This window comes from Macaca nemestrina, chromosome X (assembly GCF_043159975.1).
Source record: "Macaca nemestrina isolate mMacNem1 chromosome X, mMacNem.hap1, whole genome shotgun sequence".
Classification (NCBI taxonomy): domain Eukaryota; kingdom Metazoa; phylum Chordata; class Mammalia; order Primates; family Cercopithecidae; genus Macaca; species Macaca nemestrina.
Genome location: NC_092145.1, coordinates 152,566,574 through 152,581,840, shown reverse-complemented (window position 1 = coordinate 152,581,840; position 15,267 = coordinate 152,566,574). Strand labels below are relative to the sequence as shown.

The window sequence follows — 15,267 nt, the reverse complement described above, 5'->3', positions numbered from 1 at the left end:
GGGTCGCTACGTAGGAGTTGAATTGCTGTAGCGCAGGGTACATTTGTCTTTAACTTTGTAAGAAACTGCCAAACTATTTTCCAAAGTGGCTGCACCATTTGTCCTTCCCATTAGCAATGTGTGAAGGTTCCAATTTGTCTACATCCACATCAACACTTATTATGTTCTATCTTTTATGATTATAGCCATTCTAGTATATTTTATACTACCAATTCAAGTTATTGAAGCCAAAAATGAAGGTTGAGTGGAAAAAAAAAATCAGAATTGTGTCCAGTACTCAAGAAGAAATAGGAAAGTGATGTCTATTATTTTGTTCTTGTTCTTATCAAAAGTTAAGGGACCAATTCTTTCTGGGCTGCAATCATGGTAACGTGTTCTTTCTTGGATGCTGTGACAGCAGGGTAAATGAAAGGAAACTCACAGTTTTTGGAACAAAAGCCATAGAACACTTCATTTCAAGAAAAAGTTAATACAAACTTCAATAAAATAATGTGAAGAAAATGTTAAGCCAAAAAGACAGTTTGATTTTGTGACTTTTTATATGTAGGTAATTTTCTCTTTATTTTTTTTTTTTTTTTCTGGTAGAAACTTTAAAACTAACTCAACAGTTGGTCCAGAAACAACATTTAACCATTATTTTCTAGGCTACACATTTGGGCCCAATACAACTCCAAGAAATGGAGAAACGCTCTGTTTCCATTTGGAATTCAGAGAATCTTTCTGGCTGTGGTACAGATTTCCTGTGTTTTGCTCCAGGATAGTTGAAATTTGGGCAGCTCAATCAGGTTCAAATTATGTTAGAATAGCATTTGCATTCTAGTTACAAAGCAAGGCTTTGCATTCCCACCCACACTTTCTTGGCTTGAACCACCATCCTCATCAGTCTAAAGAAATTTAAATCTTTTAAACAAGACAGGATGAAAGAAAAGTTGGGCTGCAAAAGAAAAATTTAGAAACTTTTCTGATTAAGTTAGCTCTTCCTAAAGTGTTTAGATCACCAGCCACCTCCTAGCACCTCGTTTGAGATTCCACTGAGTAAAGTACATACCTTCAAGGTATGAATTAGCAAACATCATGAATTTAAAAAAAACACACACACACTTTGGAAGCTGTTTGTTAAATCTTGCAGAATTTTTAGCTGGTTTAAATGTCAGACACCAAGTCCAGATAAGAAGACGTACGAGGTTTTGTGGTGGTGGAAACTACTTAATCCACTATCTCCGGTTCCATGAAGATCCACGTTAGTCTGTGATATTAAAGTATGATGTCAATTCTTTGAGCCTTTTGGGTTTCAATATGTATATTTAACAATACAGGGGCTTCAGCATAGGGTACACTACCTTATGAATGTATGGGACTTTACTTTTATGACACATAAAAAAGACAGTGCATATATAACTGGTTAGTCCAGTATATGTACATTTCAAATAATTATGATTCTAACAGTGTGGTCTCCGATGTTTGAATATATTGTTTAAGCAAAAATAGTCCTTGGAGCCGGGCGCGGTGGCTCACGCCTGTAATCTCAGCACTTTGGGAGGCTGAGGCGGGTGGATCACGAGGTCAGGAGATCGAGACCATCCTGGCTAACACGGTGAAACCCCGTCTCTACTAAAAATACAAAAAATTAGCCGGGCGTGGTGGCTGGTGCCTGTAGTCCCAGCTACTCGGGAGGCTGAGGCAGGAGAATGGTGTGAACCCGGGAGGCAGAGCTTGCAGTGAGCCGAGATCGTGCCACTGCACTCCAGCCTAGGCGACGGGGCCAGACTCCGTCTCAAAAAAAAAAAAAAAAAAAAAAAAAAGTCCTTGGAAAGGTTGCAACGTGATAGAAGAAGAGACACAGGAACCCTGTTTTGGAGACAAATTTCCATTCAGGGAAGAACTTTTACAGATACTCACTGAAGAGTATCTAAAAGCATCATGCTTGCACCTATTTATCTGTTCCCCGCTCCCCTCCCCCCCCCCCCGCCCCGGTCTCCATTGCCAAATGATGTCTTCAACCAATCTTTGCATAAACAGAAAATGAAAGAGACCTATAATTTCTGTATTTTGTCTTTTGATCCCGACAGCATTATTATTTTAGAAGAGAGGTCTAGATCAACCACTTTAAAATGACACCAACAGAAGGGCAGTGAAGAAGGCATTCTCGGAGGCTGCACATTTCTGGAAGACAGCATGACAATATGCCTCAAGTGCAAACAGGTATTTGGTTTGGACTTAGCAATTCTATATCAAAGAATTTGGCCCTACATAGTGAAAAAAAAGCCAAGATTTAAATGTAGATATTCTCTACATAATAATTTATAACTAAAAAAAGTAAGCCAAGCAAGACATCTAACATCATAGAACTCATTAACTAAATTGTAGAAAGGACTTTATTGTGTGTAGAAAAATTATTCAATTCTACAAAATGTAAAGTACTTGGGGGAAAAGGCATTGAAATGACATACCCAAAGTTCACCTCAAATGTAACCAGTGTAGAGGACATGATTGCAGACTTTTGATATATGGATACCAGGATATGCAGATAGACAGAGATTCAGATAGAAATGTTTTAAGGACCATGTGTTTAAAGTAAGAATTAGTAAATGTATTTTTCTTAAATTTAGCTATAGAAAAGAAAGCTGAAGTGATGCCAAAAGGATTGCTGATCTTCAAATATTTGAGGCTGGAGTGTCTAGGAATACAGTAGGACATGAATCCTTAAAAGTGAGATAAGGTCAACTGCATAAGTAATGTGTTGCAAATTTACTTTGTATATATAGCATTTTAACTATGCTATTTGGTAAACACCAAAATGCAGTCTGTTCCTGGATTAAAATAGAAACTCTGTTGTCTTTCTATCTGCACTTCTGACACTTTTGATGCTCTCATTTGTTATGCTCTCAAGCCATCTCAACCTAACTTACCCTTCCCTCGCCCCCAGAAATTGTCTGGGAAAGAGGAGAAATTAGGGCATCCTCAAACTGTACCTCCTAGACTAGAGGAATCATACAATACTAAGGCTAATTTTCCCAGTTAGAAAAACTGAACAGAAACTGAATGACTGGCAGCCTGCCCGCCAAAGAGGGAAACGTCCAAAGCTTAAGAATGAACCAGACTAGGTGCAGTGGCTCTCGCTTGTAATCCCAGAACTTTGGGAGGCTGAGGCAGGAGGATCACTTGAGATCAGGAGTTTGAGACCAGCCTGGGCAATATGGTGAAACATCATCTCTATAAATAAATAAATACATAAATACATAAATAAGCTCCAGTTTAACTCCTGAACCAGATAAAGAATAAATGACAGGCCGGGCACAGTGGCTCATGCCTGTAATCCCAGCACTTTGGAAGGCCAAGGAGGGTGGATCACTTGAGGTCAGGAGTTCAAGACCAGCCTGGCCAACATGGTGAAACCCCATCTCTAGTAAAAATACAAAAATTAGCTGGATGTAGTGGGAGACGCCTGTAATACCAGCTATTTGGGAGGCTGAGGCATGAGAATCACTTGAACCCCAGAGGCAGAGGTTGCAGTGAGCCGAGATTGCACCATTGCACTCCAGCCTGGGTGACAGGGTGAGACTCCATCTCAAAAAATATTAATAATAATAAAATTAAAATTAAAAATAATGAACCAGTCTGGGGCCATTCCTGAAGGACTGTCTATGGCATTGAAACAACTACCAAAAGTTGATATGAATCGTATGATACATGATTACCAGGATATGCAGGTTATATTATAGCCCTGAAATCAAGATCAGTAACTGTAACCTGAAACTGGAATCCACAACTTATTAATTCCAGTGAGTCACTCATGTTCACTCATATTTATTGATGAATTCAATATTTATTCATAACTAATAATTTATGATGAAAATATTTGGTGAATAAGACTCTTCTTTACCAACAAAATTGTGTCCTCGAATAGAAATGTTAGAAACTTTTTTATACTGAAAACAATTTTTTAAGTATTTCTTTTGGTACTTAGCTCCACATTTTTAAAACCTTTTTCTTTTCTTCTCTTTTTTAAAAAATAGACAAATAATAATTGTACATATTCATTGGGTACATAGTGATGTATGCCAAGAAGTGAATTTCAAAATTCTTAAGAAGAAGAACAACAACAAAAAAGACAAAGTGAGAATCCTATCCCCAGAGTAACTCCTGAGAAGTTTTCCAAATAAGTGAAATATGTATACGAAAATTTGAAATTAACACAGGAAATTTCTTCTTCAGTTTATCCATCTATACATAATGAAACTAAAGAAGATAAAGCTGTTTGTTCCTTGGGACAGTCTAAGAATAAATAAAAGACAGAAAATTTTTCAAAAGGAAGAAAAAGGTAAGTCATGATTTTTGTTTTTGGAATAAAATTTATAATTTTGTTACAATAAAAAGTTGGACTTCCATTTCCCCTCAAAATATAATGTTTTAAACATGTCTTCTGCAGTTAAATACTGAAATACCAGTATTCTCAGTTGACTCTGTTATTGCAATCACTAAATGTCACCATTGGCGTGTGGGCCTGTTGGAATGGTGATGTGAATAACATGACACTTCCTTTCCGTCATTTCCCTACAATACAGTATTGTGAAGCAAACTTTAGTGGAAGTTGAAGAATATCTAGAGCTAGTTTTAGTGACCAAAAAATAAACCTTCTCCACAACCGAATATCAAATATTACTGTCCAGGGGAAATGAAAAAAAAAATTCACGTGGCATCAGCTCTTAATATATTCCAGTTCTAGCCATGTGCAGTGATCCCGAAGACATTTTTTCTTTGAATTGTGGGGAGAGAGAGACAAAAGGTAGAGTTAACGTAAAAACAAAAGCTGGAAACCAGTGAGAAAAAGAGAAAGAGACAGAATAACAGTTCTCAGCCCTCTACCAACCCAATCATCAACTCAAAGTCAAGAGAACATTACCTCCAACTTGCCAAACTTGCTTCTACCTCCAAATTGAACATTATTTCTCTAGGAGTGAAATTCATATAATACAAGGTTTTGAAACTTTGCCTTTTCTAAAATCTGAGTTATGATCATTCAAGTATTAGCAGAAGGGGCTTGGTAACCCAACTCTTGAGAAAAGTTCAGAAACACGACATTCATCATCTTTCTGTCATGATGGCAAAGCTCCATGACCCTGTGCTTTCCAGTATGGTAGCCCTAGCCTCACATGGATATGAGCACTTGAAATGTGCTGAGACAGAGGAACTGAATTTCTCATTTTATTGATTTCTAACTAGTTTGATTTAAGCTGCTGCAAGTGGCAACTGGCTACCGTGTGTATTGAACAGAAGAACTCCAGTTGAAATAAATAAATACTCTAGGTTAAGTCCCTTCCAGGTCAACTTGTCACTGTGAGGGGAAGTTTTATCTCCTCAATCTTCTTGGTCTTTAACCAGATAATTATTAGAAAACTTAATATCAGGTATGCACACACACACACACGCACCCATGCACACACACAAGTGCATCCTTTCAAAGATTAACAACAAGCTAATGCAACCTAAATCATGGTCAAAAAGAGAAATTGTTTCCTAAGTGGAGCATAACCCCCTAAGAAAGCATTGTCAGGTTTTTTTAAGCTCTTCTTTTGTTTCCATGCCAAGCCTCTACCTCTACCAGTGCTTAAGGAACCAACCCATTCCCATGCATTTTCAAATTACTGACCCACCTTTTGCTCAAATAGACATTAAACTTGCTAAAACTTTGCATTTACTCACCTTCTTTATTTTATGCCAAATTACATTCTTCAACTAAGCAAGCTTTATAAGCCTTTACTGTTCAACTCTAGTCAGAGCAGATTCCAAGGAGTTTAGACATTTGTTCAGTTACAAAGGTACTTTTAGAAGAAAATATTTTGATTATATAAAAACTAACTCATTAGCTATTGCTCAATGGCATTGGAAATATTTTAAAGTAGAATAAAGTGAAACTAAAGGCCTCAAGTATAAAAAGAAATAAAATTAAGATATTTTTCTTCCTCTGTACAAGGGCCAAATTTTCATTTTCTTGGCAATTAGGATATTTTGTCAAAATATAATAGAACTCTTTTGAGTTGTATGCATATTAATGTATAATAAAATCAAACACCATAAATATATATCACATTTAAAAGAAAAAATACTCAACACAGATTCTTAAAACTATAGGGTAGATAAGGGGTAAGCAATTTATTTTTTCTTAATGATCAGAAGTAATGTTTTAGGCTTTGCATACGGTATGTTCTTTGTCACAGCTACTCTGCCTTTTAAACACAAAAGCAGCCATAGACAGTACATAAACAAATGAGCATGACTGTGTTCCAATAAAACATTACTTACAAAAACCAACCAGTGGGCCTCAATTTGGCCTGGTGGGGTGGGCACTGTAGTTTGCTGAGCAATGAGGTAGATAAAAAGTATGGGCCGGGCGTGGTGGCTCAAGCCTGTAATCCCAGCACTTTGGGAGGCCAAGATGGGCGGATCACGAGGTCAGGAGATCGAGACCATCCTGGCTAACACAGTGAAACACCGTCTCTACTAAAAAATACAAAAAACTAGCCAGGTGAGGTGGCAGGCGCCTGTAGTCCCAGCTACTCGGGAGGCTGAGGCAGGAGAATGGCGTAAACCCGGGAGGCAGAGCTTGCAGTGAGATCGTGCCACTGCACTCCAGCCTAGGCGACAGAGCGAGACTCCGTCTCAAAAAAAAAAAAAAGAACCTATACTTTTGATAAATACTGACTACACAGCAACTAGAAAAATAAACATATAGATATCTCATTAATCAAGTTGAAAACCTGTTACTGTGAACAATGGTGTATTAATTCATTCTCACACTGCTATAAAGAACTGCTCAAAACTGGATAATTTATAAAGGAAAGAGGTTTAATTGACTCACAGTTCTGTGTGGCTGGGAAGGCCTCAGAAAACTTATAATCATGACAGAAGGGGAAGCAAACACATCCTTCTTAATATGGCAGCAGGAGAGAAGTGCTAGCAGGGGAAATGTGAGACACTTATAAAACCATCAGATCTCATGAGAACTCACTATCACGAGAACAGCATGGGGGAAACCACCCCCATAATCCAATCACTTCACCACTAGGTCCCTCCCATGACACATGGGGATTACAATTCAAGATGAGTGTTGGGTGGGGACACAGTCAAACCATATCAAATGGGAAAGATGAAAACTTTTAAAGGAAATAAGCAACATTCTTTGAACTCTGTTCTTGGCAGGAAAAGTAACTATGCCAAGATGGAATTGAAGAGCTAAGAAAGGAATCAAGACAGACACTAGTAGTTTGCAGGACATTCAGCACCACATCAGGACAAGGCCACAGCTGGCTTTGCAATATGACACCTTATTGCAAAGGTGCACCTTAACATCCAGAACCTTCCAATTATCTTAATAGCCCACAAAATGCTGTGTCTAGCTCCCTCACTTATAAATGATGAGTGTCATTTATATAAATGTGATGCATATATATCCTTAAAGGCCACTTTTACAAATATCATGATGAGAGGAATTTGGGGCACATCTAAAATAGACCAAATAGTATAATGGGAGTCTTTGCTCCCATCACTTTGCCTCAGACTGTCAGTCCTGCCACAACCTCATCCTATCCCCATCACAGTAAGTGGAAGAGATTCTCAGACATCACATTATTTCATCTGTAAATATTTCCACCAGAGTCACTCTAAGATAAGGATCAAAACAATAGCTGTTTATTTGCAGTCACCATTGTATGTCTAGGCATTTGACTAAAATCTATCCTTTTACCCCATGCATTAAAATAATTAGAGAAAATTTTTGTTGGATGGAAGTTAAAGTGGTATAAAGCAAGAAAACAGATTGCTTCCTTTTAAGAACATTTTCATCATGAAAATAAATGTGTTTTTCTGTTATATCTCTTATTATTAGGTTGGATTTGTTGGGAGAAAAGGTGACGCAGGGCTTGCATATCTGACATAATGTAAAAGAGTCTTGGAAGACATCCAGGGTCCAGGGCCTAAAACCCCTCGTGGCCTTTGGAATGCCAAGCTCTCTGCCAAAGGGTGGAAGGCTGCCCTGTGCACCATAATCTAAGCCCAGGGCATAAAACCCCTCATGGCTTAGATGGAATCCAAGGCTCAGGGCATAAAACCCCTCGTGGCCTCTGGAGTGTGTCTAGACTTGCTGGCTTCTCGCTTCTAGCACTCCCAGGCTCATAAAACAATTGTATCTTAAAGTAGAACATGTCCCCCATTATCTCAAGTAGCAGAACATGTTCCATGTGCTTCAAAGGAAATACTAAACCATCACAGCTATAGATCATGTGCTTGATGCACCACTTCCTTTCAACCCCCACATCCTTACCACCTGCTTCTTTGTTTGATTACCAATAAATAGTGTGGGCTCCCAGAGCTCGGGCCCTTCACAGCTTCCATACTAGCATTGGCCCCCTGGACCCACTTTATGCACTCTTAAACTTATCTTTTCTCATTCTTTTGACTCTGCCGGACTTCGTAGCTCCCACGGCCTGGTGTTGGGTCCAGCCGCCCCAACGGGGTTTTATATGATCAGGGAGCAGTAGTGGTTGCCATAGTATGAAGAAACCTGTGGCAAAGTTCCCTAACTCTTAGAAAGTGCAGCATGGGCTGGGCATGGTGGCTCACATCTGCAATCTCAACACTTTGGGAGGCCAAGGTGGGCAGATTGCCTGAGATCAGGAGATCGAGATCAGCCTGGCCAATATGGTAAAACCCTGTCTCTACTAAAAATACAAAAATTAGCTGGATGTGGTGGCGCACACCTGTAGTCTCAGAAACTCAGAAGGCTGAGGCAGAAGAATTGCTTGAACCCCGGAGGCAGAGGTTGCAGTGAGCAGAGATCACGCCAGTGCACTCCAGCCTGGGTGAAAGAGCGAGACTCAGTCTCGAAAAAAAAAAAAAAAAAAAGAAAGTGCAGCATGTGTTCAATGAAAGAACATTATCATGACTCATCTTCCTACACTCTCTCAGGAATTTTGAGCTGATTCAAATAACAGAGGAGAAGAAAATAACCTGTGAATGCAATCTGATGAAGCATTGACACATCCTGCATTCAACAAATAAAAATAATCTTGTCGTACCTTTGCATCTTCAGAAAAACATAGCAAGCAACTTCAAAAAAATAGGCTTGAGTTCAAGCCACATGAATTATTACAGATATCAGAAAATAAAACAATTGAAAATAATTGTTGTCCATTTATGTGTGATTAGCCAGTCATTCATAAGACAGTGCAATCAATACTAATTTTTTCAGACAGGAGGGTAAAGTTTCTAACAGGATTGCAGTAAAATATGTTAACTTTTCTAGAAGTAGTGCTTTAGTCATCTGCACTGGGCTCACCTTGGTGTCAATGCGTTGGTCTGTTGTCTTCACTGAGAACTGTGCTGAGATCATCAGCAAAGCATGCATAGCATTTCTAGGACTAGGGTAATTGGCCAGAACAAATTGAATGGGGAAAAAAACCTGAAAATACTGATACCATCCCTATAAATCTTATAAAATTAAGCAGGGAAGAAGGGAAGAGGAGAAATGAAAATAAACCAAGCTTGCAGCTCACTCAGCATTAATGACTAGGTCAGCCTGCTCTCTAACACCCTTCCTCATAGGTGTTTGCTACCTATGGCCCCCAGATCACATACACCCTTTAAGACATTATAGCTCCCCTTGACTGCTCTATAGGTAACATCTTAAGTATTGTTAAGTGTTACATTTTGCATTTGAGATACTCTTTCAGGTCTTGAGTACCAACGAAAGCACTGACATCAGCTAGTCTAAAGGACCCCATGAAGAGCTGACTCACCAAGGAATGCAGTTTCCACATACCCATGATTTAATTCCTCTTACCTTGACCAATCAACAATCCCAATTTTCCAGCCCCTTACCCTCCAAGATCCCCTTAAAACTCCAGTCAAGAACTCCCCAGGGAGTCATTGAGGGTCCCTCTCATCATTTGTCATCCTTACTCAGCTAACCTACAATAATTGAACTCTTTCTCTGCTGCAAACCCTGTTGTCTTGGTGGACTGGTCTGTTACTAGGCAGCAAGCCTATGGACCTACTGGTCCTGTAACAACACAAAATAAAAAATAATGCAAAATATCCAAGATGCTTAAAAAAAAAAAAAACTATTAGTAAAATAGGTTGACAAAACTTTTTTTGAAAGGTAAGGATTATTTTGTGTGTGTGTGTTTTTCTTTGTTTTGGGTGGAGTTTCTCATCTTTATCACTACAGAATTTAGGGGGCCAGAGGACTCTTTTGTATGACGGCCTGCCCTGTACATTGTATGGGGTTTTGCAGCATCCCCACTCTCTACCCACTGGATGCCAGCAGCACCCTTATCCCCCAATGGTGGCAACTGAAATTGCTTCTAGACATGTTCTAGAAATGAGGGAGGAGACCTAACTCATTATCTCCCCCTGGTTGAGAGCCATTGCTTTAAGGAGACCAAAAGGAATGGAAATGTGCATTTGTGTGCACATGTGTGCATGTGTGTGTGTGTGTTAGAAGAGATTATCTCAAGCATACCTTAAATTTAGATATCATAACTTTACCTCATATGCATAGCCTTAAGATAAGTTTCAATCAAGAGGATTCTTATTTTTAGTCATTAGTTAGAAAAGTCATATTAATAACTAGTTTGTATAATGTTAACCAAAAAATTAAGTGTCATAAATCAAGGGGTGGTGATAAGTTTTCTGATAAAGCAGGCTGTGCAGGTTTGGTGGTGCACCTGTAGTCCCAGCTACTCAGGAAGCTGAGGCGGGAAGATAGCTTGAGCCAAGGAGTTCAAGGCTGCAGTGAACTGTGATTGCACCACTGCATTCCAGCCAGGGTGACAGAGCTCAGCTCTGAAAATAAAAAAGAAGGCAATTCCAGTGAGTGATATAGTCCATTGTGAATAACAATGACTGGAATTTGTGGATGATCTTATACTAGCAAAAGGAAATTCTCAACACAGTCACATGACACATAATGATTGCACATACAGTGGTAGTCCCATAAAATTATAATGTAGCTGAAAAATTCTTATCACTTAGTGACACTGTAGCTGTCATAGTGTCACAGTGCAATGCATTACCTTTTCTATGTTTGGCTATATTTAGATATGCAAATACTTGTCATTATGTTACAATTTCTTACAATATTCAGTGTAGTCACATGCTGTACAGGTTTGTAGCCCAGGAGCACTAAGCTACACCACCTTGCCTAGGTGTGTAGTAGGCTGTACCACCTAGGTTTGTTGTGCATGTTTGTGTAACAACAAAGTCATCTGATGAAGCATTTCTCACAAGTGTTCCTGTCATTAAGTAACACATGACTCTATGACTTGAAGTTAAATTCCTGCTTTAGAAAAGACAAAGCATTTCTTCCTCATTTGAAAAATATAAATACATGCCAACTTTGGACAGGCTCAGTGACCAGCCAGGAAGATGATGTGTCCTAAAGCTCAGTAGAGTATCTGCGGGCAGCTGTAGTGATGATTCAGTGGCCACAGTGACTTTTGGTAATCTAGGCAGAAATTGCACAGGATGAAGACATGTCTATTTTTTTTTTTTTAATGCTTGAGTCAAAAATCCAAAAAAGTTTAATATCCTGTGGATAAAGCATAGTTTTCTTAACCTCTTTTTTCCATGTATATTTAGCTTTTGACATCATCGACCTATAGCTATTTTTGCTTGTTTACTTAATGAGGTTTTTCTTTTTTTATTCTCCTGACGATTATAATGGAATTACTAATAACTGTATAATAGCATAAAAGACTATCTCATGGTCACAGTAGACATCTTGAAACTTGTATTAAATTAACACAGATGTGGTTCTACTCCAAGTTAAGTAGAAAGATTTGATTGGCACACAATAAACTGAAAGTAGACCTGCACAGGATTGGAAGGAAATCTAGTCCAAATGGCTCCTCTTATAGATGAAGCAGCTGAAATACATGGAAGTGAGGGAGAGTATCCAAGATAGTTCAGCTAGGCAGTAATATTCCTACATTGTTATTCGTAAATCGTCTTTGCATTGAAATTGCTTTAACCAATTTGCCAGACAAATTGTAAAATTGTATAATTCATATGATTGCAAAAAGAAACAATGCTTGAATCACTGTTGTAACTCAAGCTAAAGAAAACATATGGAAAATAATATAATTCTTTCTTATTTTTCCCTCAAATTCAGAGTCTTACCTCTTTTCAGCAAGTGCAGGACAATAGAAAGAAATACCTGAGGCCAGGTTGGGAGAAGATATGAAAAGATTTTCCCAGAAAATGAAGTAGAAAATCCTATGAAGGTGCACATTTTGTCACTTTCTTTCCAGTCATTGGGGTGGTAATGATAGTGTTCTGAGGACCAAGAGGGATGAGGGGAGGCAAACTGTGGAAAACTGGAACCAGTGCCAATGACTTAAAGTCTCAGTTGGGCTTGTTATATATAAAGCACAGGCCAGGTGCAACAAGACTAATGAAAACATTCTGTGTCCAATTTACCATCAATGAAAAAAATGGGAGACACTGAATCTGTTATAAATTGGGGCCATCTCAAATGATATGTAAAATACAGGGTTATGGCCTTCCATTCCTGAGTGACAATTCTTGACTCTGTGCTGAATATTCTGGTGGGATTTGTGTTATATTTGTGTTGAGCTGCCCTAGATGGTCTCACCATATATTCGTTCATGACACAAACATTTACTGGGTGCCCATGATGTGCATGGAACTATTGTAGAAGCTCAGAGTTAGTCCTTAGCCCTAGAGAGTGAAGGGGTGACGAAGAAGCACATACGTCTTGTAGTAACACAAACTACACAAGTCAAAATAGGCTGGCTTGAGAAAAATGGAGGTAGGGACATGAGGATGGGGAAATCAAAGGTTTTCCAGGAATGGCAAGGAGGTAAGCCAGGAGACAGGGATGCCAGGGAAAAGAAAAGGAGAACCCATCAGAATATAGAGGGACAGATTGTGTAAGGGCAGGAGCCGTATTAGGGGCTTTGGCTTTTACACTGAATTGGTTGAGAAATCACTGGGAGGTTTTGAACAGGGAAGAAATAAGATTTAACTTATATTTTAATAAGTTTACTCTGACTTCGGGGTGGGGATAAGTTCAAAGGGGCAAGAATGGGAGGAGAGTTAAGAGCCTGTTGCCTTAGATCAGAGGAATGATTTGGCCAGCGTGGAATCATTTTGCCAGGAAACCCTTCCAGTGGTGTAGGAATTTCTGTTAAAAACCAGAAAATTAACAATCCGGGTTAACTTGAAAGCAAGAGATCAACATTCCTTGAGCAGACTTGAGATATTAAGACAGAAGTTTAAAAATTCTAATGATTTACATTTCTGCTATATCTCCTCTTATATAAGAGACACATACACACACACATAGGTTAAACATAACCTATGTTTCTATATAAACTATCAGTAGTGTAAACCTAAGCTGTGGAAACCAACATGTCTACAAATGTCTTGAGTTCCATCATTTGAATTCATTTAACTCTTTATTAATTATTATTCATCCTCTGTGTGGCTCATTTAGCTTCCAGAATAAACTTTTGTTGAGTAGATGCTGAGATTAAGGTACTAGCAGACTGCTTATAAGAAGTGACATCTTAGGCCTGGCATAGTGGCTTATGCCTGTAACCTCAACACTTTGAGAGGCGGAGGCAGGCAGATCTCTTGAGGCCAGGAGTTTGAGACCAGCCTGGCTAACATGGCGAAACCTCATCTCTACAAAAAATACAAAACTTAGTGGGGTGTGGTATCATGCGCCTGTAGTCCCAGCTCCTCGGGAGACTGAGGCACAAGAAGCACTCAAACCCAGGAGGCAGAGGTTGCAGTGACCCAAGATTGTGCCACTGCACTCCAGCCTGGGCAATGGAGTGAAATGCCATCTCAAAAAAAAAAAAAAAAAAAAGGAGACAGAGAAATGACATCATGACATCTTAGAAAAGATACCATTCCACCCAGAGTCATATTCCTAGCTGCTGGGCTTAGATGAGCATGGTTAAAACAAGATTGCTGTAAAAATATTGTCTCCTTCACACTGGAGGGAGGCCACACTTTCCATCCTCACCTAGCTCTCTTCTCCCCACACACAATCCTACTCTAAACAACTAATGAGAAACTTCACTGTAATTTCACTCATGGTGGTTTATCTACATGCCCTTACATCAGAGCATGGACAATAAAGCTGATTTCTTGCAAAAAAGAATTTTCAACTCTAATTAAAAAGAACACAAGTGGAGTTATTTTAATGAATGAGGCAGCCACAGAGGGGAAAAGTATGGGTGGTATGGTTCTGGGGTATTAAATGCTGCTTCCCTAACTATGGCCCCTTCAGTAAGACATTCAATCACTTTGAAATTCAGTTTTTTTCTGGGTCAAGTGCAGATGTTATGAGTATCCCTCACATAGGTTTGTTGTGAGGTTTAAATGAAATAACCCATACTCAGCATTTAGCATGCCATAGATCAAGTGTGCGTCCATTAAATTGCATCACTCATGCTATTTTTCCAAGGTAGTGCCGTTCTTTTTCATTGTTTCCTCATTTTTGGGGTTATTTAAGCCTTCAAAGAAGAGAAATTTGTATAGGTCATCATACATTGATATTATCAGGTAACCTGAAGCATATTACTATTTGTAAATATGCATTAATCAATGAGCCATAATATTTTTTAAAAATATCAAGGGCTTTTTAACAGTAAAAGGGCTTAACCATGAAATATAAATATAGGCATAGCACTGTGCTACACTGAAAATATATTACATAGGAGTGTTCTTTTTTGAAGTATGCTGGTATTTCTGATTAACATCTAGAATAATGGCTCATATACATCATCACACATTACAATCACACATTAGAATCGCCTTGCTAATCATCTACAACTGTGTGCCAACCTTACAGGAACCAAATAATTTATTTTTAAGAGATCCCCAGGGAATGCTGATGCTACTCGTCTGGAGACCACATTTTGAGAACCATTCATTAATCTAGAAAAATCTGTTTTACTCCCATTGCTGTGTATCAACATTGGTAGTTATTGAATGAAAAACTAAATTCCATCAAATACAGAAAATTATTATTGCCATCCAAAGTGTAGTTTTTTGTTTATTTTGCTGTCTGCATTTCCTAAAACATGCAAGGGAAAAAAAATTAAGAGGAAAGTCCAAGGGAGATGGGAACATCAGACAAAGAATGCACCTCACTTCCAGTAAGCCAATCCACCCAATACCATCGCGGGCATCAAACTTGAAGGGAACACATATTTTGCACCAATAGCACACTGA

At 38.7% G+C, this 15,267-nt stretch overlaps 1 long non-coding RNA gene across 4 annotated transcripts in view; it reads left to right on the top strand.

The window, feature by feature from the left end:
• The window catches only part of LOC105478095 (uncharacterized), a 512,132-nt gene that overhangs the window by 430,696 nt on the left and 66,169 nt on the right, over positions 1 to 15,267 (top strand). For all 4 annotated transcript variants that reach the window (XR_011618284.1, XR_011618285.1, XR_011618287.1 and 1 more), the window contains 2 exons: positions 2,070 to 2,202; positions 4,216 to 4,321. This is a non-coding gene — a long non-coding RNA (uncharacterized lncRNA). The remainder of the gene's footprint in view (positions 1 to 2,069; positions 2,203 to 4,215; positions 4,322 to 15,267) is intronic.